The sequence below is a fragment of the Emydura macquarii genome, unplaced genomic scaffold (assembly GCF_026122565.2).
Source record: "Emydura macquarii macquarii isolate MOO-44397 ecotype Brisbane River unplaced genomic scaffold, CSIRO-AGI_Emac_v2 contig_2680, whole genome shotgun sequence".
Lineage (NCBI taxonomy): Eukaryota > Metazoa > Chordata > Testudines > Chelidae > Emydura > Emydura macquarii.
Window position 1 is genome coordinate 1,772,323 of NW_027132817.1, and position 13,814 is coordinate 1,786,136.

The following is a 13,814-nucleotide window of genomic DNA, read 5'->3' on the forward strand; positions in this document are numbered from 1 at the left end:
TGACTAAAAATCACATAGGATTACTTTGGAATACTTCACTGAATTAATTTTAAACTAATTTCAAGACACAGAGGAGACAATGACTTCTTCTAGAACACAAGTATATCTTTAATGGTCATATTCTCTCCTCAGTTACAAAATGCCACGCTCTGGTCAGTGGGGAAAATTCACTGCTGGCATAAGCAAGTACAGCTGTGAATTTGGTCCAATGTGGTTGAACAAATATAATGCAGGCCAGAATTTGATCCTCACCTGCTTATCTGTTTGTGTGTTTCTAATATGTCTGCAGGCTGCTTTTTCTGCTTAATACATTGTCAACATCTCCTGTGTATCCTGGCAATATCCATTAAATTCCTTGGTTTGGATATAAAACATGGTCCTGTGTTGTCTGATAGTTGGTCAAACAACTTTTTTTTTTAATCTCTTCAGCAAGAAAACCAAAAACTAAATGAGGGCCCAGTTTTAAAAGATGCTAACACCCTTAACTCCCATTGAACTTGGAACTTTACAGAATAAGACCAGACTAATACAGACATTGCCCTCCACCCTTCTCCTCTGTCAACCATGGTGCTCTTGACCACCCACTTGTTCACTGACCACGCACAACCATTTTTGAAGATTTTGCTATGCTCATGGAATAATCTCCTTGAGCTAATCTGCAGGGTCACTACCATATTCTCCTTCAAATCCCTCCTCAAGACCTAAGTCTTCAGTGATTCCCACATGAAAATTGGCCTACAAATAATGCATATGTGGAGGACCATTGGATATAGATGAAATATATTGACACTTCATTTTGTTAAGTAAATGTACTTTATTTAAATGTATAACACTTGTATATATTTGGATAGTGTCCTTCTCCTCATCCTTTGTATGTTGCTTGTTTCCTCTAATTGAAATCTTTTCAGTGCAGAAAAGGGGTCTTCCTATATGTATGGACAGCATCTCCCACACTGGTAATAATTACATACTGATTAGATGTTGTGAAATTTCTGAAGTACTACAGAACACCCCACTCTGAATACAGGCATGCTGCATTTTGTTTTGGCACATGAGAGGTACCGTTGATGAGCAGGCAAATGGAAATAAATATAATTTCCTTTACCAAGAGTAGCCAAAGGAGTACAATGAAAAGAATGCCACTAATGTGCCATATTGTACTTTATAGGCAGCCAGAAGAGAATCAACATTTTGTAACAGTTTAATAGAACCTTTGGTCCCACAAATACCAATATGCCAGATGCAAAGTTTTCATTAGGATGGGGAGAGGGGGTAATTGAGATTTAGGGACAAGGCAAAAAAGATTGGACAGGTAAGAATTTCAGGTTCAAGTTTATTCTCAGTGCATTCATGATAAGTATGTACTAAATGGAAGATGTGCAACTAGAACAAGTTCTCCAATCAAACACTGAGATTTTTCTTACTCGAGTCTATGAGCCAAAAGGAGTATATTGCTGTAGTTTGGCTTCTAAGTCAGCTTCTTGCATTTTCTATTACTTACAAGGCATTCATCTCAGTCCAACTATTTTTTTTTTTTTAATTTCCTCCATACACATCTCTGGGAAATTTGACTTCTGACCTGAGCTGAGGCTAAATACTAGGAACTTAAAAACAAAGCACAAAAAATACATCAGCTTCCAAAAAATGTTACTGCCAGTTAACTTATAAAAAGCAAAGAAGAGGCAATGTTAACATTTGCAAGAAACCTAACTATTATTTTATTATACCTCTTTCAAATTATTATGGTGTACTTAAGTCAGTAAGACAAGCTGACACTACTATTTTCTTTTTTCAAATAAACCTACTTTTCTTCAACATGTTTTATTTATTATTTGTATTGCAACAGAATGTAGGAGTCCAGGATATATTCTGCTAGGTGCAGTACAAACAGAGAACAAAAAAGAAGCACACTTTTGGAAGCTTTTCCATACCTCTAATCATTTTAGTTGCCCTTTTCTGTACTTTTTCCAATTCAAATACATCTTTTTTGAGATGGGGCAATCAGATCTGCACGCAATATTCAAGATGTGGGTGTACCATGGATTTATAAAGAGGCAATATGATATTTTCTGTCTTATCCCTTTCCTAATGATTCCCAACATTCCGTTAGCTTTTTGATAGCCGCTGCACATTGAGTTGATGTTTTCAGAGAACTATCCACAATGACTCCAAGATCTCTTTCTTTTGTTCTAACAGCTAATTTAGACCCCATTTTGTATGTATAGTTGGGATTATGTTTTCCAATGTGCATTACTTTGCATTTATCAACATTGAATTTAATCTGCCATTTTGTTGCCCAGTCACCCAGTTTTGTGAGATCACTTTGTCTCTACTCAGCACAATTGCAACTATATGTTACAGGGAAAAAAGAATCAGGTAACTAATTCACAAACCATTTATGACTCGAGTGCTAAAACCCGCTCCTTAAATTCCATCTGAAAGCCAATAGATGGCCTGTGGATATCACTGAGCCTGTATATAATATGCTAACAGTAGGAAACTACAATTAAGAAGTGGACAATGTCATGCACTAGCTTCAGCTTTTCAATGGCCTTACAGTGTAGTCTCATGTACAGCATGTTTACAGCACTATATGATAAAAATCCTTATCCTTTATTAAATGTAACTAGACGTGATTGTGAGAATTACAGATAAATGAGCCTTACTGCAATACCAGGTAAGTTATTTTAAAACTTACTTAATACCTAGATAAAAACAATAAAACAAGGGAAGGACTTCTGTAACTCAAAATCATGCTTCTCCAACATATTAGAGTTCTTTATGGAAGTCAACAAAATAGTTGGCAAAGGAAGATTATTTTTAAATCAGATTTTTCCGGTAACAAAAAGTCTTTAATAGTAGTTCTAAATGTAGTTCGGTTTGGTGAATAAAAATATATTCTTACAACAAAGCTATTTCTCCAAATATAATTTTAAAGTCTTCTTCTGTATTTCATTTACAACTCTCAAAAAGAACATCTGGTTCCTGTAAGATAGAAAAAATCAGGGGACTTGAAAGTCTCATTATAAGTCTAAAGCCAAAAAGCTGTTCAATACTCCAAATTGGGTTTGTTAACAAACCAAAATTCAAAAAGAAATTACACAAAACTTAAGTGGCTTCCCTAGCAGGCAGATTCCAGGAATCACACAGCCACTAAATTTATTTTAAATTTAAAGAAAATAATACAGAATTGAGTTTTTAGTGGTCATGATAGGTGCCAAACCAACAGCCCAAGAGACCAAAGTTCTCTTTATTATCTACACATAAGATACAGCACAGGCAACAGAAGTATAAGTTTCCTGACATGACCTGCCAAAATGCCTCATTACTACCTCAGACCATGTCTACACTATAAACTTTGGTCAATGCAAGTTACATTGACACAAAGCAGCAACAGTTAGTATATCCCTCATGTGGGTGAGTACTTGGTTTCTTGCACTGGTGCAGCACATACTCACTAGAAGTGCGTATGTAAATACATTGTGGTGCCCCATGGGTAGGTATCAGCGTGTGCCAATTCACCATCATCTGGCACACTGTATTTTGGGAAATTTTGGAAGTGCAGAAACAAGTTGTGCAGGGGTGGCTTGAAGCAAGGGGTCAAGTTCCCATCATGCAGCTTCTTCCATTCCATAATACCATCCATAACCCATAATTTCCACACCTTTTTTTAAAAAAAAAACATGAATCTGCATGGCACTTTTCATTATCCATCATCCCTGATGGAAGCCTGGAGCTTGCAGAGTTCTGCACTATTGTCATGATCACTGCAAACACAGGATGAACGATACTCCAGTATTTGCAGAGCTGCAAGAACTGCAGCAGTGATGATGATTTCATACAGGACAGATTGCTATGGGCATAGTGAAAAACAGTTCAAAGGTTGGTGGTAGCATTCGCAGAGCAGCTTCACACAATGAAGCACCTCTTCCAGGCCTGAGAAACGAGCACTGACTGGTGGGGTCATATTCTAATGCAGCCTTGGGATGACAAGTAGTAGCTTCAGAACTTCTGGATGCAAAAGGCCACATGCTGCTTCATGATCCACTAGAGGGTCTCCTCCATCCCTGGGCCACCAACCTCGTTCGCTGGCTCTTTATCCCGGATGAGCCCCCACACATAGCAGGTTCGCACAGGCCCCCCTGCTGATCAGGTCCTCTGCACCCACAAACCACTCGCAGACATCAGCTTCATGCACCCAACAGCGCTCTTTATTTACAACTCATTATGCAACACCATGTATTAATATACAGTCCAGCCTAACAGGCCCGGGGACCTCACTGCTCCAGCCACTGATCAAGGGAGCTCATCCTCCTGCTGCAGCTCCTCCCTTTGCTGGCTGTTTCCCCCCTGCATGTCCTTTAGGCCTGGCTAATGAGCCCAGCAGCTGTTCCTCATCAGCCCACTCTGTGCAGGTTTCCTCAGCCTGCTCCAATTCCTCTCAATTAGGGCTCCAGTACTATTTGAGTACTGGGACGTGGGCAGGTGCAAGCCAGCCCACAGCCCCTCCCCCAGCCTAAGGGGAGGAGCTACTGAACCCGGGACTCAACTAATTATGGGGGACAACAAATGAAAGAACAGGGACGGGCGTGAAGGTCAAAGGGCTATACGGAGGGAACCTGAAGGGGACACCGAGCAGAGAACCCGGACAGCGCCCACTACTCCTCAAAACTAGTCAAGGAGTCAGCAGACACAGCTCAGAGGAACTCTGCTCGGAGACGTGACCGGACAGAGGAACAGAAGTAGGCCCCACATTCGGAGAGCACCTCCTCAACCAACCTTCTCTCCCTGGTATTGTAGATGGCCAAACCTTAACCAAGGCGAGGAGGAGGTTGATGAGGAGATCCCGTGACTTTGTGGGGCCACGGATGGGGTGCACATCAATCAGAAGGTGGGGGGAGAAGTGCAGCCAGAACCTCAGGAGGAGGTTCTGGAGGATCCAGAATAGGGGCTGCAACCTGGCGCACTCCAGATAGATATGCGCCAAGATCTCCCTCATGCCGCAAAAGGGACAGGCTTCGGGACAGGGAGTGAACCGTGCCAGGTACACACCCATGTTCATGGCTCCATGAAGGAGCTGCCAGCCTTTATCCCCCGTGAGCCGTGGAACCAAGATGGAATACAGACTGGCCCACCAAGGTTCCTCACCCTCAACAGGTGGTAAGAAGTCCTGCCACTTGGTGTTAGGGTGGGACACAAGGGTGAGGAAATGGAGAGTGTGGAGCACGAGCATGTGGAGATGTGCCTGTGGCACAGTTCTGAAGCTGCAGGATCTGCAGCCGGCTCGGGGTGTGCAGAGGAGGTGGCCAAGGGGACTCGCGGGGTAGGGGGCTGAATCAGCCCGGTTTCTCCCAGCACCCTGCCACAGGGGCTTGGTGTATATTTACAAATATACCACTGTCTGTTAATTCAGCTATTAATTTTTAAGCGCTTGCTGTACATTTATAATTATTACACTCTGACTGCCACTGATCCCCATGACTTCTGTCACTCTGTATAATAAATAGTGGGTGCTTTCGGTACCACTAGGCATTCTGCAGCATGTGTTGTGAAGTAATAAGGATGAATTAATTTTAAAAAGAGAATTTTATTGCATACCAAATAAAAAACCTATGTGCAATTGAAAAAACAAATATAATAAAAACTTCTGAAATAAATTCATGGAACAGAACTGCACAAGAGGAAAGAACATTCATGCCCATTTCAGTTCATTCTGTGAGAGCCACAGCTTCCTTGTATGAAGCCATGACTGTCCTTACTATCCCCTGGCATGGAGGGATGTGTCCTCTAATGCCATGTGGAATGTTTAGGGATTCCAGTCAATGGTGAACTTCATTTTAGCACCTCTCCACACACCCCCAACCAGCAAGCCTATGAATGTTGAAGCTGTAGGTCAACAAGACTCTGCAATATCTGTGTTTGCTGCCAGAGAAGCCCCATAATGCATCTCCTTCTCCTGTTCACTCTTTCCTTCTCTACAGCGTCTGAAATAGTCACCCTCCTTGCCCTCTGTTCATGGTCTGATGCTGCACTTGCTTGCAGAATCTCTGAGAACATGTCCTGTTGAGTCTTTTTCTTTCTCCTCCTTATCATGGTCCGGCATTCTGTGGGTGTGGAAGGCAAGTCCGTCAATGCCACAACAGCAACAGATACTGATAAAACTGATGTGTGTTGCTGTACTTACAATCACAACAAAAAACAAAAGGTAAGCTTCTGAGCTTCCTTTCCTTGCTCCCCAGAAGTTTCAAACAAGCCATGGCTATGACACTTCAGCTATGGAAGCTCTGTGCTCAGCACCGCTCTCCAGTTCCAGCCATGGTGAGTATGGCCCACCCGGGGAGCGTGCAGTGAGAAATGAAAAGGGAATTGTTCGCCTGCATGAAACAACATAATTTTAGACCTTATTTCCATGGGTACGAGTACAGGGCAATGGCACTGAGTATTGGCACTATTTTCCATAGCAGGGGTGATTTTAGCTTATATCTTGCTCTTAAGAGTAGCAAAAGGCACAGACAGCAGAGTTGCTGCTGGCATGCCAAAGTCAACCAGGCCTGTATGCCACTAGCCTCTTACTGCAATGGAGCCTGCTGAAGTCATCATGGACTGGCATGGGAAACTGTCCTACCGTAGAGGAAGCAATAAGGCTGCCATCCTGAGAAACCTTCAGGGGAGGATTGCAGAATACCTCCATGAAAGTTTCATTGAAATCTCCGAGGAGATTTCAGGGGACATCCCTATCTACGTAAACAAACTGCTATTTATGACATTCTCCCCCCGCACCCCCCCCCAGCCCCTCTGCCTAATCTTACATGGGAACAAAAAGCAGATAATTCTACCTCTGTTTGTTGTACTGTTTGTTGTACTGCTACCTTAATACAATTTAAAGACTGTAATTTGCATACTTACCCGAGCTTCCTTTCCCTGGATCAAGCTCACCGACGCTCAGCTGCTGGGACTGGCTAGTCCATGGTGGAGTCTTAAACAGTCCTGACTTGGAGCATAGCTGGACCCTCTGGTCGCATGTCCCCCATCCTCTTCCTTTTCTTCACGTCAAGGGTCTGCATCTCAGGCTTCCCCAGAGGTATCCACAGTGCTGGACGGGTCTCTGCTAAGTATGGCATGAAGCTCATTGTAAATGTGGAAGGTCTTCAGCTTCGCTTTAGATCTACTTTTGGCTTCTCTGGCCTTCTGGTATGTGTGCTGCAGTTCCTTTGCTTTCATATGACACTGCTGCTGATCTCCGTCATACCAGTTTGCCTGCATCCCCTATGCAATCTGCTCATAGATGTCCATGTTTCTGTGATTGCTCCATAGCTGTGCCTGCACAGCCTCTTCTCCCCATAGGCAGGGAAGATCCAGATCACCTGCCTACTGCAAGCAGGAGTGAGTAACTGAGATGGTCAGTTGGGCATTTGCACACAATAGTGGAGAGCTGCTAGGTGTGCTTGAGAAGCTAGGCAATCAGGAGTAGGTATTTCAAAAATATGCAGGCTTCTGGTCTCTGTGATGCCTGGGCAGTCGAATTCACAACTGTGACCAAAGCAGTCAATATCGGGCATTGTGGAACTGCTACTGGAGGACCATTTGTGTGACCCAGGTCGACCCTCTCTCTACTTGCACTGTGTCAGCCACCGTACATCAACCGTAGCTTAACATCAGTCAGGAAGGTGGTGTTACTGTGTCACCATAAATGGGCCCTTTCATTGGCAGGGCACAAATTTGAGCACACACACATGCACAACTAGGTTGACACAAGGTGGGTTACATCAACTTAATTTTGTAGTGTGGATCAGGCAAGGCTGCTATAACCAATCTCATTCCACTGAGACTGCTGATTTAAACAATATTGATAATTACTGGTAGCGTCCACTGCACCTAAATGCCTAGAACTTTATAGGAAAAGAGTTTCTACTGCACTATCCCTTACTATGTGCACAATCGCTCCTATCTCTATGTCCAGCAAGCTCTGTTGACCAGTAAGGAGTCGGGGTCTTGCCCCCACCTCCTTTCTACTTCTTCCCATTCCTTTTGCTTTATACAGTGCTCCCACGGATGTTAGGAGAAAGGAATCCCTGCTTTTGGAGAGTGGAGGGACTGCAACTGTGTCCAGTCACTACACAGGGATGCAAAGGTGCACAGGGTTCATTTTATGACCCCCACTTCTCTTCCCTGTCTTCATGGATTCATGCAGTGGCCAGGCACATTTTGGTCTAATCATACCAAAGGAATGGAGCATTGTAAAAAATCAGAAGAGAATAATCTAATCAACATATTTAGCCACTTTTTCTCTTCACAAATTAATTTTCTGGGAATAGTATAGTCTTCTCAGGTATATTTGTTATTAAAAATTATTTGCCAAATGTGGGTCCCAATTCTCAGTTATTATAAATCCACTTTACCCCACCCTGAAAGCACAAGGGGACTGTAAAGTGAGTGAAAATGGCTCTCAGAGTATCTCCCACTGAGGGCCTTCCCACCAATGTTTCGTTGGTTAGTTTTTGCCCAAACATTTTTTTCCTGTTCCCAAAGGCAGGTTTTTAGGCAATTTTTAATGCATGTGTTTCAGGGACCGTTTACAGTCTCCCTCAAGCCAGAACCAGCTTTTTGGCCCAGAAATCCTTCACCTAGGACTCATGCCGATTTGAAGAAACTAATTTCTTACAAAGAGAATCTAGAAAACAAATTGATATTTACCAATATGAATGGTTTGCTATCGAGGAAAGCACAAGTCAAGTTCTGAGAAGCACCGATGTTTCTCATAGGCGCACGCTTTTTGTTGAGAGGCCAAGATTCAGTTTGGTTTATTTTATTTTGCTCCCCCCACATCTAATCCTCTTCAATCCCCATTATCACCTATTGTGCACCCCAATACGTCCTTCACCATATAAGAACATATATAGATTAGAATTTCCAACAGTTTGTTCCACCAACTTTCCTCTCCTCTGGGGTGATTGTGGGTGCAAGAGAGATGGTAGAGTGGCCTGTGTTAGCTGAGGGTAAGTGGTTGGGTGCCTCAGGTAGCTCAGTAGTGGAGTGATTGGGTGTCTGAAGGTGCAGCGGTTCCCAACCTGTGGTCCAGGGGCCAAAAGTGGCCCGCAGGAGCTTTCAAGGTGGCCCAGGGCTCCCCTCCTGCTGGTTGCAGAAGGGAGCGACTGCCTAAGGACCCAAGCAGAGCACATTTCCGCAGGGCTAAAAGACTGGTGCAGGCTCCTTGCTGCACCCAAGGGGACAGGAGATTAGCGCTCCCCTCCGACTGGCTGTAGCATGGAGCACAGCAAAGTGCTCCGCTTAAGTCCATAGGCGCTGTGGTCCCTGTTGGAGCCAGAGGGTGGGGAGCACTGATCTTCCATCCCTCTGCCTGCAGATGGGAGCCACTGCCTAGGGACCCAGGTGGAGTGCACAGGGCTACAGGACACATGCGATTTCCCTGCTGCAGCCAGGGAGATGGGAGATCTACAAGGAGGCAGCTTCCTTGCTGAACTCCTTCCGTCTGGCTGCAGTGGGTGGGGAGGGGGGGGGGGGGCCTGCTGGCAGAGACTGGTGGCCTTTCAGGGTTGTAAAAATTATATCTGTGGCCCTCAAGCCAAAAAGGTTGGGAACCACTGTGCTAGGGTAGATCATGGCTAGGGTAACAGAGAGGTTGTGATGGAGGGAATCTTAATGCAGCTGACAGGAGCAAATTAGAATCAGCAGTGGGCCTGTCACCTTGTGCTGCCTTCACACAGCTACTCCTTAGTGGCTCAATTCAGCAAGAGAGCACCAAGACTCTGAACAGAGGGGCTGCTTAAGGTGTATACCCCCCACCCCTTCCCAAAAAAATACAATTAAAGATCAATTTAGGTCTTCCCTAAATTCTGTTGAAACTATTAGGTGTTGAGTGAGCATGCATCGCTCATAACTTTGTATTACATTTTTCTCTTCCAAATTTAGTAAAGGCACTAGTCCACATTAAGGACTATTTCACATGCAATATTTCACATTTCAGTCATCTGTGCTGTAGCCATAATCTAAAAGTGTGATTAGAAGTATTCTTTTCAACCTCAATTAACTGAAAAATCATTGGCTGAAACATCAGAAACATTCACCTATTGGTCAAGGCTAGTTACAGAAATTTTCATTCCAAAATGACTATTTGTGGATAGTTAAAAAATTATGGTGTTTTACTGGTTTTGTTTTTTTTTTTTTTTTTTTTGTAAAATTAATTATATCTTTCACTCCTCCCAAAGTATAATACATACATGTTATCTGAATGAAAACAAATGCTGTGTGACATGTTTAAGTTCTGGGTCTATAGAACTCCAATATAATATTTTAAAAAAATAAGTAATGATAAATATTGGTGAGAAGTCCGAAAAAAGGCTTAATGCCAACAGGCTCTTAAGCACTCAGAATTATGATGTAAAGATGGGAAGTATACAGCAAAAGAGATTGGTATTCATTGAGAAACTATACAACTGGATCATCCAATGTCATACATTGAAGAAAAATCTAAGCAGTTAAAATACACTAACATGAATTAAAAAAATAACATCTCTGAAATTAAAAGTAATTACTTGGAAAGGATGGGCTGACAGATTATTTTGGATATGATTCAGTAAAGGCCAACAAACCCACAGACTCCTTTAGTCTACAACAGAGGAAGTTCGTGTTCAGGCTCCAACATTTGAAAAGTCAGAATGCTTGCCTTTTTAAATCCAGTTTATTCTGGCACCTCACACAGTTTGTTGGATTTGTCTCCATTTCAAGATGATATTGTGCCAAGTGACGCGGATAATTAGTTATGGGGGGGTGTGGCAAAGCAGACTTTCCATAGCATTTGAGATCCTGGGCTGATATGCATGAATGCTCAGTATAGGATGGGCAACTTATGTAACCTGCCACAGTTGCCAGTTCAAGATTCTGGCTGCAACAATCAAATTTTAGGTCTCCCTGGAAACCATGATTTCAGCCAGTGTATGAAAAACCCATGTTGTTATTTCTCCCTTTATCAAGGAATTTGAGATTCCACAGTGTTTTCCCTTCATGGACCGATCCAAGGAAAACAAAACAGCTAGTCAATAAGACAAAATTTGAGAATCAGCATAGATCCAAGTTAACTAATATCTCCCCATGAGATTCCAAACAATAAATGTTTAAAATGACTCCTTCCACTAGAAACTAAAGTTCTAAATTTAAGATTTGTTTCTAGTAAATATAAAAGTGGAACGTTATTCTAATGCAAGTGATGATGTGGACCAGTATTTGAAGAGACCATTTTGTCTAAACTCAGTAGTGCTAGGTTTGGATTGGGCCCTTAGTATTTATTAGTAGATGTAAGAAGGATCGTGATTCAGGAAGGCAATAGGCCAGGATGGCAAAAACAACATGACTGAGTAGCTCAGCACAAAATGTACTCATTATTTACTGTGATGATGATGATACTGAAACGGATTGTTTACTTGCCTGCAGGCAAAAATGCAACAAAAAAAGTTACTCACTCCAGCCAAATGGATAAATGGGATTTTGTCCTGTTAGTTTAAATTACAATGTACTGCAAAGCCTAAGTTTTTATTTCTGTGTCCTATCTTTATGGAAGAACAATGCTCAACTGATCAAGAGGGCTTGTGATTGCTGGGGGAGTGGGAATGGTAGTAACCCTTCTTTAGGAACTTCAGTCCCTAATTAAATTAATGAAAGAACTCCCATTGTCTTCAATGGAGCTGGATTAGGCCCTTAAACATTCTTACAACGTTTTTGGGGGGAGTGGAGTGGACAGGGGTCTTAAAAACAAGGAAATTAGCACATTCATGCTCACAGGAGAAAACATCTTTACAGCAAAAACAGTGCATTCATTGTTTTAAATATATCCATAATGTGATGTTTTGAGGTAGTTTGGCAGTTTCTGATCCAGTACGATCCAAGACTAAGATTATAACCATCCAAGACTCTAGTTCCAACCAATATTTCTCAAATGCATGATGCATCCTACATGATTTTTATCTGAAGAGAATTCTTTATATTGATTTGCCAAAATATTATTCCCCCCCAAAATATAGCTGTTTCCTTTAGCCCATCAAACAACAAGTGGTGCTCTATAACTAGCAAACGTAGATAGAAATGCTTATGATTAATAGTGGAAAGGATCTATAGATTCATAAGGGGAAAAAAAAAGAGGGTCATTGCCCTTCAGCAGTACACAATCAATATTTTATTTCTGGGTACCGTATTTTCAGGAAAGTCCTGCATATTTTGCTTTGCTTTGCTTTAACAAAGGCCTTTTTTAGACAAAATGTTAAGAGAACTATTGTGCAAACTGGTAACATATCATACAAACCCCACCACAGATGCGGTAGTGGTAGATGCAAATGCACCTTCTGACACATTAGCCACACCAATATTTCCCTATCCTGCAGGAAAGAGGAGCCTTCTGATGCAGACAATAGCAGAATTGCCAGCTCCCATGATGTATGATAACTCTGGCAATTGGGGGGGCAAAGGGTTTTAAACTACTTCAACACAACATGATGAAGGATGGCTAGCTCACAAATTCTCCCTTGTTTAAAATGGCCACCATCTCCTATTACTGACAAAGTGGCTGAAGCCAGCAGAATGGCCACATTTCCCGGCAGTCTATCTGCATGTGGAAGTGAGTCTGCCTTTAATAAAGTTGGCTGCCAACTCCTGGTGGTTTTGATGAGATTGTAGCCATGCCTTCAGACAAAATGGCTGCCAGTGTATGGTTCAGGGGGCCAAATCGGATAGAGGGACTATGAGGAGAAACTGTGAAAGATGAATGGGGAGAATGAGAATGGGCAGTTTTAGGAACTGCATGGAATGGAGTGCAGGGACAGGCAGAGCAAGAGGTGGGGAGTGCTGCCCAGTCTCAAGCAGAGAAGTTTGGGGGATGGGGGCAAAAAGTCAGACATGTTGCTACTAGTAAAAGGCTAAACCAATCCCATGTTGTTTCTACTTTGACATTATTGCTCAGGTAGGTACTGATAGGTATCAGTTTAAAGTTCTTAAATATGTATATTTGTAACTCCTCCACCTTGAGAGGTAATAGGAGTTCTATATGCCACTGTGAGTCATGATGCATTAATTAAGTCAGTGGTTCTCAAACAATTTACTATCCAGCCCTTCTTTTATCAAAGGAAATAAACCAAAAAGAGAGACTCAAGATAGTAAGGGGACCTGCCATCCACTTCCTATATCTCAAGGGCAAGGAAAGGGTAAGTGGAGTCTCCATCTGAGCAGCCAGGGAGAGGAGTACATTTAAGGTTGACTTTTCAACATGAAATTATCACATACACACTGCAGAGGAGTAGAGGGAAGTTAAAAAGTCAAAAAACAGATTAAAAAACATGATTTGATGGGCTTTTAAATCTCATGATTGCGGGGAAGTGTCTGACTCACGAATTTTTAATCATTTGAGGTTGGCAATACTTCAGTAGCATCACGCATTGAACAATACAAACAACTTGTAGGACTATCTGTAATACTTCTATCTGGCCATTTCCAAAACATTGCAGGATTAGCTCTCTGCTCTTCCTAAATTTCTTCTTAAAGGATGACAAGTATATTTGTGAAAATAATTTGTCTAGTAGTCCTGGCTGGAAACTGCAGCCTTCTGCCTTAGTGACAGAAATCAGTTCACAAAAGCCAAATTCTGTCAGAGCTGAAGTAGATAACTCTGTTATAAGAAAAATCTGACAAGTACCGTAATCCACATAAACTAAAGTATATTATGAAATTTTCAAACCTTTTAAAATGTTCGGTTTGACCCTGAGCTGCTTTGAACAGTCTTTTGCAATATTATGTTCTATAAATCAAATGTC